The sequence below is a fragment of the Bombus huntii genome, chromosome 13 (genome assembly GCF_024542735.1).
Source record: "Bombus huntii isolate Logan2020A chromosome 13, iyBomHunt1.1, whole genome shotgun sequence".
NCBI classification, from domain to species: domain Eukaryota; kingdom Metazoa; phylum Arthropoda; class Insecta; order Hymenoptera; family Apidae; genus Bombus; species Bombus huntii.
The window spans coordinates 10,173,212-10,189,847 of record NC_066250.1 but is presented as its reverse complement, the minus strand read 5'-3'; the positions used below and the strand labels follow the sequence as shown (position 1 = coordinate 10,189,847).

At 37.3% G+C, this 16,636-nt stretch overlaps 1 protein-coding gene across 6 annotated transcripts in view; it reads left to right on the top strand.

Annotated features, from left to right (window-relative positions):
* LOC126872552 (uncharacterized) overlaps positions 1 to 16,636 on the top strand; it is a 433,925-nt gene that overhangs the window by 57,570 nt on the left and 359,719 nt on the right. The window lies entirely within an intron of this gene.

Below are 16,636 nucleotides of genomic sequence, written 5' to 3'. Positions count from 1 at the left end.
CAATTTTGTCTCTACTTATCTTAGCAGATTGGTATGAAAAATAGCATAGAAGAAATGTTTACGATCTTTACTTTACAAAATAACATTCTAAGAAATACAAGTAACGCTTTACTTAATTTTAACTAATTATATATAACATGTTATAACTAACACAATGTGTTAGTACGGTTTGAGTACGGTTGAGTACGGTTGAGTGAAATGAATATACGCTATATACGAAACATACGTATATGCAAATGTCTTATAATTTATAATTGCGTCCCATACCGTATATTCAGAAAGGCCATAGAGTATAAAAGTCGCGTCGTCGAAAGCTTTCATCTTGCCTCTGGTGCTTCGGTGGTTGAATCACGAGCTCTTTTTCCCCCAGTCAGAGCCGCATGCAGTATGCGTAGTATGTTATCGCACAATGCGACCGTAAATGCATTTATCGGATTGACCATGGAGACAGGCCAGCGAAACGGCCACGACGTATATCTTGGCAGGCATCTTCGGTCGGAGAATTCCGAATAATTTGCTTCGCTCGTTGCCAGAGATTTAGGCTCCATAATACCGGGTGACTCGTTCGTTGACCGAAGGAGAAACTCGCGTTTGTGACGATAAAACCGCGGCACGCCGGATAATCATGGATGACGCGGCGCGGCGGAGGATTCCGCGCATTCGTCAGGCGGCGATTATTTTACACGCGCGCGTCACGACCGATTAGGGCAACGAGACTAATCGGCGTCCTTAAACGGCGAGCCTGCGCATTCTTCTTGCCGACGCGACGAGCGAGCAACCGATGTCGCATGATCGTGTGAGAAAGAAATGGAGGAGAGAGTTCTTCCCGAGGATCGTTGAAGGATAAATTGTGATAAATATGGCGAAGTTAGGGATGTTTCTTGCAGGTGGATTAAAGTTGGGAAAGAATTTGATACTGATTAGGGGAATTTGAGGTGGACCGAGTTTGTTTGGGTGGCATTTTATGTATCTGCGAAGTTCGGAGTGGAAGAATGGGCAAATTTGTAATTATAGATTAGTTAAAGTTTACTCTCTGCTTAGAAAGAGTATTTGCATTTGAGCTGAGTTAATTTGATGTTTAGATGACGTCTTATATACAAGATAATTTGAAAAGTCTGAAATGAAAGGATGGAATTTTGCCTAAATAAAGTTAGACGAAAATATGTTGAACCTTGGTTGGAATATTTTGTTTCATTTACTCTTAGGTAGACATCTCATTTATTTAGTAGAAATCCCACTAGAAAAATTACAGGATAAACAACGATTAATATTTTGCTTACGATGTTCAATGGATTATACTGGTACTGTAGTTCAGCAAATACTAATTCCATAAAAAGGCTACATTTCCATACGAACTTCCTAAATAGCCTAATATTTCATAATATTTGTTAAACGAACTATAAGGCTAGAGACGATTAAAAAGCGTTGGTATCCAGCCATTATTCTCTTATATTTTTCGAGTGCTTTCCACGGACGATTACATCGCGAGAAATTGTCTCATGACGAGCGGTTTCACCAGTTTCGTTCCTCCACGTGGACAAAAGTGACGAAAGAGAGAGAGGCAGCCAAACACGTCGGGATGATTTTTATCAGGATTCACTTCTGCCCCAAAAATTCCAGCGAGATTCGCCGAGTTTTTGGTTCCAAGCGATTAGGCTCGAAGATACGAGGCCGAAACAAACAAATAAGAACAAGCGTGGCCGGCTACCTACTATTCTCTACGTTCACCATGAATCCTCCCGGTGTCTTGTTGTCGGTTCGTGCCGAGGCAGGTGCACACCACCGTAGAATTACTCGAATGTGACAAATATGCCAAACATCTTCGCTTAGGGGAGTAGAGAGAATAGAAATTTTTTATTCCTCCTCTTTTTTCGCCGCTCTCGCAAAAATCGAGCCATTGTTTTCTGTATCCGACTTCTTTCGTTCTTTCTTTCTCTCTTTCTTTCTTTCTTTCTTTCTTTCTTTCTTTGAACGTTCCTGTCTATTCTTGGAAAGTAGTCGGGTGTGGTCAAATATTTTGTACTTCTAGTCAGTTTGAAAATTTAATATTTCATTTTTATATATTCTGCTTGATTTTAGAATTTGTAATAAATTGTATTGAATAGTTTTTTATTCGTTTTATGAAAATTTACAAACATTGGTAATTGGGATGGAAATTGATGACGGATGTTACGTTTTTCCTGTGTCGTAATTTCAGTTGGTTTTTATTGGACGGCTTCAATTCAAATACATTATATTTGGATGCATTGTATGTCGACTGTGACATGTATAGCAAACGACGATTTTAGCACGGTCATATACCTTTTGCATTGTCACGAAACTCCAAGTTGAGTGCACTCGAATTTCAGTGAAGTCGAGAAGGCGTTCCGGTTCCTCCCATTGTCGCACTTTCAAATTGCTTGCCGCTATGAAAGACATTATACTTCTTGGTTCTGCCTTTGAGTCTCTCAAACCCAGTGGTTCTCTTTTTTATACACGCAAAAAGCCTTATAGTATCATATAAATATAAATATAAATCGTTTGGTTAAATATAATATTTAAAACATGTCGGAATAAATATAGAAATATTTCTCGAAAAGATTGAAAGACGAAATTTTGATTTAGCTTAGAGGATTAAGAACGAAGGTGATCTGCATTCGCAGTTAATAATATAATTCACAGTTAAAGTCAATATATTTGGAAAATGATTCAAACATGATCGTCAAAATCTCTTATTTTATTTGAATAATATAATCAACTCAAATGAGATATTATTTAAAAATAACTTATTTGAGTTTCCACCAAAATAAAGTTACTTTTTCTATGTTATTTCTAAGATTCAAATAATAAATTAATTAAAATAATTCATTACTTCAAATTGTTATTTTTTATTTCATTCCGAATAACATTTTCTCAAGGCTGGACCAAGGTATTTCAATATCTAAGCGATTCAGTTACGTACATTTAACATTGTTCAGAATTTCATTCGTTCGAAACTTACCTTACAAAGTGGAAGTCGCAGTGAATGTTGTTTGATTTCCGTTTTGCGAAAAGGTTGAGGATCGTTTTGAATAGAACAGAACAAGAGTTCTGAATGAAAAGTCATTCAGGATAAGACTCGCCCACGGTTTTGGAGTTCATTGATGCTTAAACTTCATCTTTGGCGGATGGTCCATCTGCAGCCAACCATGTTGCTGCGTTCTCGTTACAACCCATGGCGGGGATATTGTAGAATAATTCGAAGTGAATCGACTCCCATCGTTCTTTTATTGGCTAAGTAATTGTCGAGCCTAGTACCTCGAGAATTGCTTCTTCTCCTATTTTGCGGCTTTTCCAGAAATGGGCGAAGGTTATTGCTGTTTTCATTGACATCCTCTGAATATCCTATTGGGAAGTGAAGTTTTCCTCTTCTAAAGGCGCTTCTGCCGATCTTATATATTATGCTTTAGAGCCTATTGAGAGTGGTATATACAGATACTTGTATAGCAGAACCATGATCTTCCAATGAAACGTAGAAAAGATCGTAAAGGTCTAAATAAAAAGTTTAGAAAATTTATATTTTTTATGATATTTTGGAACAAAAATGTTCAGGGAAAAGTATACATTTTCATATTTTCCAAATAGTCATCAGATATTTAAATTTTTAAATTTTCAAAGATTCACGTTCTTATTTAAATGATGCAGATTTCGAATTACATAATATTATTTGAATTTTCAGTCTCCCTAGTTTCGACTTTTTCAGTTTCGAATATTCGAATTTTCAAATTTTCAAATATCTGGATTATCTAAATTATCCCAGTTTGAAATTATTATTATTTGAAGTTTTTAGAAATTACACGTTCTAAAATTTTCTAATACATTTCTCGAGTTATCTTAAATACTATTTCTCTTATATTCTTTAATCACTTTCATATTTGTAATTAATTTTCATTCAAACACATCTTAAACTTATCTAAAGTTGCATCTGCATCTGACCGATGCATAATCGTTTTATGTTTCCGTCTCTGCGTATCTTTTTTTGACCGAACATATCGCGTAGCCTTCTGACTGACTGACGAAGAAAAACGCGAAATTCATTCAAGATGCGAGATATCGCCATCAATGAACCTTTGCAAGGGACTCTTCTTATGAAGAGTCGAGCGACCGACTTTGTAGTGGCAATTCATTCACTATTTTCTAAAAATTTGACACGCTTCAGTGCTCTTTGCGAATTTTTCGAGGGTCTGAAAGAGATAGATGATCAATGGTCAGTTCGCTCAGACGGTCTGCTCGAAGCGATAAATAAAAGTACCAAACAATAAGTAGCTCGAGGCTGGGGTAACCAAACCGCCGTTTTGCTGAGAAACGAAGAGTTTCCAATGGCCGTCGAATTTATTCACGATGTTTTAAGTATCTCTTTGTAATCTCATTTAAAGAACCTTCACTAAAGACGGCAGAAACGATATCAATGGAGATTTTAATAAATTTAGGTAGCTTTATTAAACGACTTTTACTTTTTATAGAAAATGTTTTATAAGAATGAAACATGACAAACATGAATTATGTTTATTTACTTATTTTTATCATTTATGTTTATTTCTTTATTATTATTATTTATTAGCAAATTATGAGCTTATACACTCTTATACTGCTCTTTGAGAAACTTTCTGTTATTTATGGGATAACTTCCGTCACATACATTCTTTATCATGATGAATTGCGAATACCATTCTGAATCAATAGAATAAACTAAAATGTTTTTCTTTTCCAGCGGTTTTAATAAAACGTTGGATAAATCAAAATGTTTTTCATCGTTATATATACATTAAAATTTTGTTTATGCTCATAATTCACGATAAGCTTCACCATTCCGAACCTCTTCTCTCGTATTTGTTTATTACATAAAATATCCTCCAGCGAATACAAAACTCTGTTTGAAACTACCAATTTGATACATCAAACATTCGCCACCTACCGAATTAATAATTAAAAAGGTAGGAACGCTTCCGTGACTCTGCCTACACGCCTTCTAGAACTACAAGAAGCATGCATATTAAATTTCCAAACTTACCCGACTTCAGCATATTCAATCACTCGACCAAACACTGGCCGATCTCCCTCAGCACAGCGATACCCGCTAATTTCGCTGTTCTCGCGTCGAAAAGCGCTCGTTACTCGACGTTCATCCCTCTTGGTCGTACGTCCCGCTGTGCAATCTTCCTCTCCACACTGACAGCCAGTGGTACGTCCGTCGGTATATCGTCGAAATTAAAAAAAGTCAAATAGACCGGCACGCTCGATGCACCAGCTGCTTCGTCTCGCCGCACCATAGCTTGGACGTATTTTCTCGCTTCTCGAGAAGGCACGTGGGTGGCGGCGTGGCACTTTGCCGGTTTTATGAGGCCCTTAAGAATCGTCCCAGGGCCCGTACCTCCCTCTCCTTTGCTCTTTCTTCGATACGACGGGACGCGACAGTTCGTTCGCTCTTGGTCTCGTTGTCCGCGCGTCTTTCCCCCTTGCCCCGCGCGTGCTCCAAACTTTTTGTAGAGTCGCCATTACTCGACAAAGTCCTTTGCCCGTTTGGGACCCTTGATGGATGCCCATTGCGTGGGCATCGTCGTTCCACTCTACCCAATGGGCTGCGACCGAATCCACGGTCGGTTGCTCTGCACGAAAAGGCACGCGTCCAGCTTTGTAAATCGTCCTGCTGCCATGCGACCAACCCAAGCTGCCGCGAATTTACGAAAGGGAAAACGCAGCAATAAGTTTGGTACTTTGTTTAGCGAGCCAACCTCGTCAAATTCTTCCTTCTTCGGTTACTTCTCTTTCGCTTCATCTTCTTTTTTCTTGGATTGTATTTTTTTTTTTTTTTTCTTGCTTCTGGCAGTGTCTCTGACAGATATACGCACCCTACGGAGTCGTACTGCTTACGGTCACCTTTCCAGGAGATTCAACAAAGAATCGGGAGTAGTATAGTTATTATTTTACACTGGTTGTGTGGATTTTTGTCGTGAAAAGAGTTGTGGTTTTGAGAGAGGAATCAAAATGTAAATACACAGGCTAGCGGAAGTATTCGAACGCTTGCAGACACCTTTTATGAATATGTTACGTGTGTTATACGAACCATTTTGAAATTTTACTGGCACTGTTACAAGATTTCACTATCGCGATTATATTGATAAAATTTGGAAGAAATCTCAAAATAAATGTAGAAATTACGTGATATTTAGCATAAGTATGTACATGTGCGCTTTGCAGACATTAGAAAGGTATTTAGACAGTCAATTATTTAATATCTTCAAAATACCTATTCATCCTGCGTACTAATTTTTTACTAAACATATGTTTGAAAGAAATATCTTGTAATTTCTATATACATTCTCAGATTGGTTTCAAATTCTATCGATGTAATACATTTTCCTCCAACTATGAATATTTAGCTACAAAAAATACGAATGCTTCTAAATGAAAATATAAGCAATAAGTATCAATATATTCATCCCAAGTTTCAGTGATGAAACGAAACTTGGACATCGATCAATTCCATAAACTATCGTAAAAGGCAGAAAAAGTGACAACATTACGAATGTTACTTTTTAAAGTTCACATTGGAATTTATGATTGTTTATACGACCTTCTTTCGACGAATCGTTTCATGGGAGAGAATTATGCATTTTTTTTTAATTGAACAATAATTATATTTTTGGCCAATAAACTTGAGAAATTGAGGAAAATATAGACAATTGAGTCATACACTTACTTACAGTTAGGTTAATATTCGAATACAGTACTGTCTTTGTATTCGTTGATTTATACAAGAGGGTATTTAAATATCGCGTAGCTCATTTTACGAGAATATGTACCATTTATTGTAACTTGAAAATACGTAAACAATTTCTTCCTAATAATAATGTCTAATTGCACAATGGATCTTTAAGGAAGAAGGGGTTGTCCTCTTTGTTTCTTAAATTCTGTGCGGTCTTCCTTATAGCATCCAATGTATTCTCGTAATATCTACGACAATTAATACTAATTAATATTTCACGATAACTTTTACCCTTTCCCTACGATAAACTTTAAGTTACCTTCCATCAAAACTAATACTCTTTCCTTTTCGTAGCATTAAATTTTTTGGTGTATCATAAAACTATCGGTGATAATTTTTTCTGGCCTTTATTATATAAATAAATCATATGAAATAAATCTGTTTCATTGCTCTAATTGTTTCTAAGGATTGCTAGATCGTAGAACGTAAACAAGTATCGAAATATTAGCGTGATATGAAAATACGACGATATTTGAAAAATCTACCGTACAATTAAGTCCTATTGTTAGAAAGATGATGTTTGCGTATTTTTAAGCTCTAATAAATAATCCATATTTTCGTAAAATAAACGACACACTACTTAAATCATTCCTTTTTATACGAAGCAATAAATACAGTGCTGCGTCCGAACATGTAATGTAATGTATGTAGATATGTAAGTTCATTGCACGATTGTATAAAATAGAAGAGAAATTTATCGTAACATTTCAACGAATTTATCATTCAATAAGATATTCCACTCGGAAGATCTTTCCGTCGGAAATCTGATAGTGGCGAGCTCATTGTCAGTAAACTCGGATAAAATCAAGGTAACCAAACGAATGTAACACCTACCTAGTCTTAATTTCCGTGAAACGATTATTGGATCAAGATCGGGCGATTCGGGCGTCGTTACAGCTATTGGAATTGAATCCTCTAGAAGCCGTGTAAGCCACGCTGTATTTGTTCGCGTGCACGCGAATAGTTGTCAGGATGACCAAGGTACACCCACGCGACGATAATAAAGTCACGGCCGATTCGCTCCTGTCGCTTTACCACGGATAAGGGGTAAAATATCGTCGCGTCGCCGTCAAGACGACGATCTCTTGGCAGAAATTCGATCTTCGCTGCGGTTTTTTTCTTTCCTTCCCCTGGAACGTTCAACATACTCCGTGACGCGACACCACGCCGCGTCGGAAGAGATATTACAATGTAATATGCAAAGCGTACGCCTTGAGAGGATCTCTCTTAAGTGATTCCTCAAGTTCGCGATCCGCTCGAGTGCAAAGACGTGTCCGGGTCCGATAAACGAACTCCTCGTTGCGTCACTAAATTTCGCGAAATAAAATTCGACCCGTAACACTTTTTGTGAGCAACTTGTCCGTGGTCTACTGTTTATACAAATTTGTATTTTTTTCTCTTATATTTATGCAAATAGATTAATAAAAATACATATTAGTAAAACTTGAAATGAATCTGAAAATATACAGTGACTCGCAAAAGTCTTCGAATAGTTAGCAAAAAGGCTTTTTTGAATTACGTGCATTATACTGTACGAAACTTTTTGAAATTTCCTTAGTACCGTAACGAGACAGGACCATCGTGATTATAATAGGAAAATTTGAATGAAATCATAAAATCTATGTACAAGTTACAAGACATTTATCGTAAACAAACGGTTAGTAAAAAGTTAGTATGCTAAATGAATAATCACTTAAAAACGCAATTAGCGTTCAAGATGATCTCATTAAATATCGTGGCTTATTAATATAGTGAATCATTGATTGTTCAAATACTTTACGAACTGTATACTTCCAATAATTATCTCGTAATTTCTATATGTATACGTATGTACATATTTAGAACCGGTTAAAATTTTTTTTGCTGAAGTTATCTACCAATAGATACCGATAGATATAGTAAAGATTATAAACGTATTATTGCCAGAAACCTTCATCTTCAACTTAGGTTCAGAGCATATTCTGCCAGTGACTGTTCATCGAGCCGCAGCTGTTCCTCGCGTTCAACGTAGATCGTCGCATCGCAAGAACCGTCAATATACGAATCATTTTTGTCATTGTAAAAGTAAAACTCGGCGCTTTTGTGATACGTTGGACCATTCTCGGTTCCCGTGTCTGACCGGCAATTTGCTTACAGAAAAAGGAGTTACAAGCATAGGTGACCAGCATCCAGCAGGAAGTAGGGTGGAAGAAGATGGTTTACGAATATCTAGAGGGCTATCACAAGCAAATCACCGACGTTCTTCCATAGAAAATCATTTTGAGACCAATTTTTCTTTCAACAACGAACGCAGTCATACAATAATAGTAATTATGGTATACTTAAATTTAGAACAGATAGATTAAGTATAATCTTTCGAATAGGACATGTAGTCCCATTTATAGTAGAATCTTATTTTCCTAATAAACCTCACAACTGGATGACAGAAAAATTGTAATAATTAAACTGTGGATGCTAATGCAGTTAAATAAAATATGTATGTAAAATATTCAAAGCAAAGTACTTGCTGTAATATTTAGTGAAAGAAACATTCTCCTTCGGTTATGTCCATAGAGATAAATTTACATAAATTTATGTTGTCCCGTTAGTCCGGAAAGGGTGAAATCGCGTAAGAATGATGCATGTACGTTGCAATTTCGTAGGCGTATGGAGCGCAGGAAGGGAAACGGTATCACGAAAGAAGAAGAAACAAGAGTTGGATGAAAAAAAAGGGGATGGTGGAAGTGGAAGGTGGAGGAGACCTTACGAGAGAAGACTATGCACTCTTGCAAACAAATGGCTGGCGATTATCTGCAATTTGCCATATATGTATACCGGTGCGGCGCCGTAGCCTCCCCCTCGCGTTCCAGCCAACAATAGCACGGCTGTTCCTCGTTTTCGTGGCTGTTTTCGGTGTGCCGAGCTTCACCCCTGGGGCCATACATCGATCGCCGGGTAATTGTCAGCGCTCAGCGCCCCAAACGCAGGTGTAGCACCAGGGTAACAGCGAATAGCCGCAGGGTGCTACATAAGTGCGTTAATTTATATATTTCGACCGGCGGGCATCGCGAGAGGAAAAAGTGGCAAACCGAGGCTGCCGGGGTGAACCACGCGAAATATCGGCGGCAGCCGATAGATATTCCTTTAAGAGAATGATATACCTATGAGATAGGAAAATCGTATAAGTACATTTATTATTAAAAAACCACATATGCTGCCGATCAAAAATACACAATCTCTGACAGAAAATTTTGAAGTTGCAAGGAAATAGCATTTTCTTAATATTTTGTTATGCTTCCTCGTGTGTGTATGACTTCATTAATATATTCTGGTATTAAGGAAATAAGGTTTGTACGATCCGTGGGTGGTATTTCTTACCGCGATGATTTTATAGCTTTTTGGAATCTATCGTAGCTATTTACAGCAGTGTGATATCAAAACGATGAAGTAATCATCGAACTGTCCCGATCTAAATTTCATTTTGCCATTAATATATTAGTAACTACAAAAGTACATATTCGCGTACCATTGTATTCATCATAGCATTTGTATGACAATTAAATAGATCCAAATATATTAAATTCCGTATCATTTAGTGGTATATTCGTATGACTATCAAAACTTCATGCTATAAAGACGGAATGTGGTTAAAAGCTTGGTAGAGAAACACGTTTTATTGGAAAATAAGGATATGTGCCATTCCTTTTTGTAGCCACTGTATTTTAGTATTTTTTGTATACTATTAGTATACATCGATCAGTGTTCACAGGGAATTGAGAATGAAATAAAACACTAAATACGAATATGGAAACAGAACTGGCAAATACACTGACTTGTATCTTATTTTATTTCTACGATACTTCCTAAGAAGATGTTAAATCATGAAAAAGACGCAAGACAATATTAAAACAATATACAAAATCCGCATTAATTTACTGAAAAATTACTTTAACAATTAACCTTTTTATCCTACAAAAAAGTATTCAAAATTACCTTTATTAAAATTCCTCGATTCAGGAAGTACCTGTCGCAAAAAATTCTTGTCAATCATTTGTACAGGACGCGACGATGCCAACACCGAAAAACGGACGAATACCTTGATGAAACTCAATCAATACCGCGTAACAGTCATTAATTGCGCAAGTCGGCATACTTTTTTGTGATAGTAGACAATATTGGAGCCAAGTCTCTGCGGCGGCGGCTGGGGTCGGTCTCTCGTTTCAAGCTGCGAGATTCCCTCTTTTTTAGTTTTCGTTGCACTTGCACGTGCGCGACGTGACGAGGGCCGTCACAGCTGCCACATGCAGCTCGTCTCTCGGTTGTCGTTGCTTGCTCCTTGGTGCAGTGGCTGCCGGCCCCAAGAAAGAGCGTCTCGCTCGCAGAGAATTTTTCGGGTTAAAGAGAAGGGATGGGGAAAGACTGATGAAAGGATGCGACTCGCCGCTCAACACGAGGAAGTGTCTCGTGTGTCCCGATTACTTGCTTCTTTCTCCGCTTCTCCTGTCGTATGGACACTCGATATTCCAAGCGTGTATCGCGTGTGCCGCTTATAGGGCATCGTGGCTAATGGCCCGTAGATTACTGCGTGTTGCACGCAACTTCTATGCACGGGGTGACAGGTAAGGCCGTTGCGTCGGGACACTCGATATGCTCAACGACAGCCTGATAACCGCGCCGCGTAATCCATTACACGTGGAAAGAGTCCGAGGAATTAACCCATTAGGCGACCTGCTTTCCTTCGTTTCTTTTTTCTGTTAGGGTGGTTAAGCTTTCAGTTTAGGAAGATAGGAAGATAGTTGGTAGGTGGTTGATCATTTCTTTGTTCTTATAGGGATTGAAGTGATGAACTTGATGGGATATGATTAATGTTTTCGCATCTATCGGTAAAATATCTCGCCATGCAATATCGTTTATGGCACTTTGTGATACGCTTGGAACGAGATATCTTGTAATGCAATGTCGTTCACATGATGCTTTGGACGAGCTGTAAGTGGCAACAAAAATAAGTGTACAGTGTACAGGTAATGGTAATAAGCATCAATGGAGTTTCGTTAAATGCGGCTTGTTTACACAAAAGTGTAAATATTAATTTCAATTACTTACTAAATAATCTGTATACTATAACAATATATAATAAATAAAATTTAGACATACAACGCTAGTACTGGTTCCATTAAACTTCATTCACACCTATTACCATTATCTGTCCATTTATATTTGTCCCTGACTGTATCTCTCATGTCTGTTCATTAGAACTCGAGATATCTCGTCCAACGATTCGGGTAAATTAAAAAGAGCTGCAAACATTATTTATTTTTATGGAGATCGGATAACAAAATTATTGGGACACGATTGAAGGAATTAATTTATTAAACAATCTAGTGATTCGTTCGATTTCGTTCTGAAAGTTGAGATGATTTAAGTTTAAGTTTAGAAAGCTAGAAAAGTTACTAGTAGCTGGTTAGTAATATTTTATTTTTGTAGAGCCTAAGATACTGAAGTTTATCAGATTTAATGGTAAGTTGAAAAAATTAATGCACTAAACAATGTATTCAGTTCTTTAATTTCCTTCTTATCCAATGAAATACGTATATAAGATTGGATAATAATTGGATAAGATCGAATATTAGGATTATTTGTCACTCCGTAGTCTTATAAAAATAAAATGAAACATTGTTCTTTTCATTGTAATGATCTACCGAATATCGAGGATTTATTCAACTTTTATCTCAAACTGATTTTTGTTGGAACTACATGATTAGATGTGTTTAAAAATTTTTTGGTATTCGTATAATTTACAGCGGTGCAGTGTACACACCGTGGCCGAGGATTAGAGACCAGGCGCAGGGAAAACAAACGAGAGTACAATAGCGAACGTATGGGCGCACGGCTCGACCGTTCGTACACGCAATTATCTATCGACAGATTTGCATTTCCTATTTCTTGAATGTTTGCGTACTGCCAGGTGTTTGCTACGCTATACTTCCTGAACACAGTTTTTACGACAACTAGGCGAACAGTTGTTCCGTCTACGACACTTTTTATCCGGATTATCCGCCGCGATTAGATTAAGCACCATCGAAAATTCTGTCTATAGAGTGTTGAACCTGTTAGCTTTCCCGAATTTCCTACAAATATTTGCTAGCAAATATCGACGATGTGGTAGAAAAAAGAATTTAAGGAAACCTAAGGAATCGGCGTAGAGATTTATCGATCGTGGTCAAAATACTCAAGTGCGATAAGAGAAGCAAATAAAATTGATTATTTCAATATACGTCGATTTAACGAGCTGATTAATCGCGTTTGTTCTCGGGCGTTACGAAAAAATTTTTTGTAGTCTGTTAACTGCTCGCTCGAAGCCATGTGATTTCCCTTCTATCTGTAGTCTCTCAAGCTGACAGTGAAAAAGAAGCCGTTTACGGCCAGTTAAAATGCACTCGATCAGTGCCCCTCTCTTCTAGCAATAAGTTATAAAAGCTGTTGCCTCCGAGCGATCGAGAAACAAATGAAGAATGAAAAATCGCTTCCTCGTAACGATTCTCTGAAAACATGGTTAGGTTTGTAATTCGATTGTCAAGTCAAGACGATTCTTGCATATGAAGCTCTTTTTATTGTTATAGGCAATTTGGACAAGCGATGTATAATACTCAACTTGAATATTTCGAAATTTAATTAAAAGGTAAAAGTAAAATCTTAAAGATTTAAGGTGCGCGTGTATAAAAGATAAACGTACAGTTGCTGAGATTACTTAGTTTCATTTATAGTGGCTACAAAAAGTATTTACACACCATTGTATTTATTGTGGTAGTTAGATATTAAAAGATTTTAGATATTAGATTAAAAAGATATAATTAATTAATTAGGTCGAAAAATATTAAAGTTTCGTAACATTCAATAGTACTTCCATACGATTGAAAAAATTTGATACTATGGAAATGAGACATGTAACTTGATAAAAAGGCATTTAACTAGAAAATAAAGGTATGTACATGTTAAATAGATAGTACATTTATATTGTACGTGTGAGAGTGAGAGAGCGAAGAGCGTCGCAGGACGTTCAAGTCTCAGTTGAGACAAAAACGATTAGAAGCGATTAGAAGAAAACAAACAAGCAAGCGAGTGTGTTGTCGAGTCCTTCAGAGACTAGCCTACATGTAGAGCTAAATTTAGATAATTTGTAAATAAATTTTAACTTTTTGTTCTCTCCGAACCCTCTCTATACATTAAAAGTACAAATACTTTTCGTAGTAATTGTCATTGTATGTGCAAATGCAAATGAATGTTCCAATTTCTATAAGCTGTATTATCTAATTCTTAAAAGAAAATAAGAACAGTTTTAGCATTTATTATATTCTAATATTTCAATAACTAATTATACATCTAGTTATTCTAAAGTTTACGACTCTAACAATATCTTATTTAAATTCTTACTTAATTAATTCTTAAATTGCTCAGACTAATTCGCAAAACTTCTGATTGAAATTTCCACTGATTATTCAGGTTTATCACAGAAATAAGGATCAAAGAAATATGATTCATATGTATATTCATTGCCATGACAGTCACCATTAACCATTTCTGAGTTTTTTTGTTTACATCTCTCATCGACGTAATTATTTATACCTTCTCAAGGTTATTATTATTTTTGATCATGTAGTATTAATTATTATTAATATTCTGTTATTATAATATTAATTATGGTACTAATAATATAGTTCATTTATGTTAATAATAATTCATCTATACAGTGAAAGACAAAAGTCTTCATACAGTTGCAATATAGAGATAAAAGGAGCAATATTTTCTATACTTATTATTAAATATATTCAAATATATGGAATTGTATATTATAAATTATAACAAAGACTTGTATTAATAAGCATACACAAACATTGACATTATTTATAATATTTCTATATACATATTTAACAATATAGAAAATATGTATTAATCGCTTTATTCCTACATTCCATCTGTACAAATACTTTCGTCCCTAACTATGTATTTTTTCTAATTTTGCGGCAAATATATGTGATAATTCGCCTCAAGACTTTTAAGTGAGTGCGTAAGAGGTGTAAACGGAAAGATTGTGGAAATATGCCTCGTAGTGAATGTATTAAATAAAGATACAAATACAAATTAAATAAAAATAAAAATACAAAGTAGTGGTCTATTATCTTCATGCGAGCTTATTTACAAAGTTTATTGCTGTGATAGGGATTGTTGTTTCAACAGGTGCTTCCTACGCGAAGTTCGCAAATGTGGCCGCATCACGAATTCGACTTGCCTTATCCAAAATAATTCGCGATAAACGTTCTCTCGGCGGCGTAATTAACGCACGACCGACGATATAATGCACCCTGCTCGAGTGCAGGGAGTGCAATGCACTCTCGTGTGCGCATCTCGATCGGAAGAGTCTCGTGGAGAGGATGATGCAGCGCGCGAAGATGTGCGCGATATAACGCGCCAGCACGATCGTGCCCACGGGGATTTACTTAATTGCAATTAATGAGGAGAGATATTACGGCGCGGGGTCACGTGCGAACTAAGGATTACTAATACGCCGACGCGACAGGATTAACTATGTTGAGTTATCGCGGTTACGTGAACGAGGAATCGAATCTTTTCGAGCCACCTCTGCCCTTCATTGCATTAATTATGGAATAAAGAGTGCTACATGACCATGATGCATGGGAATCAGAAAGATTTTTGTGAACGGAGGTGAGAATGTCTGCTTTATATAGATGAATTTCTACTTGAAAGGATACAAGCGAAATTCGTTTCTAACGAGTCTAGAGATTAGGATTTGATGGATTTCATGAGAGGCTGTTGAGATGCTGTAATTGGAGACCAATTTAGAGTCATTGAGGCCGTGTCATTGGGAGTGAAGATCGTTTAAAGATCATGAGAAGTCATAAAGGTCATTCCATTGACGGTCGAAGCCATTTGAAGATTACATATAGGTGATCATTAAATCTGAAACATTTTGATCGTTTTGAATCTTGTATGTATATATGACGATAAATTGGAATCACACTGAACATTCGAAGTCGTTCAAAGTCATGACTAGTCTTAATGATAACCTGAACTTTCCAGACTTTAATATTTAATGTCAATGATACTAGATAAAGGTAATTTGAATGATTGTAAAATATTGCAGCGTTTTTTCTATTATTTCATCTACAATTATCCAGTTTCGCAAATTTTATTAGAACGATATTTGTCAACGATCGCTAGTATTCTCAACTGAACTCTTCCCATCCTCGGCTCATCCAGTCACCATTCCGTTGCGCTCATTAAACACGAGCGATAACGTAATCGGTGAGTTAAAGACTGGTCGAGTTGCATTCAACCGCAACTTCTAGCATACAGGTTATCAAGATGGGAGCCCTGTGTATAGAACCGATTCGCGACCGAGGTAAATATTCCCGTTGGTGTTCGACTGGTTTTCGCGTGGGAGTCGCGGTCGCGGTTGGTGCGCGTGGTGTGGTGCACGCGCGTAATGTGGATCGACCTGTACACTGTACACGGCTGCCTACACATAAGTAACGCGGCTGCCACGTGTGCCAGGGTGGCAGAGGGGACGTGGGGAAACGGGGTGGCCAGGGCTTGGCGCGAGGCGGCTCGTCTGATTGGCTGAATTTATGGGGTCTACTTATCGCGTACTTACCGCGTTGTATATCAACAATGACACCCGCACCCGCGGGCGCTCCCCTGCGCCCCCGACCCTTTTACGCCCCTTTCCAACGAGCCTGGCTGCCTCTCGCACCTTTCCTCCCCCATCTACCGTCCCGAGAGACGTTTACACCGGGTAAATGGCTGGCCAATATAGGGCCCCCGTCCTCCTCGAAACCTGCGAAAGATGGTGGTAGG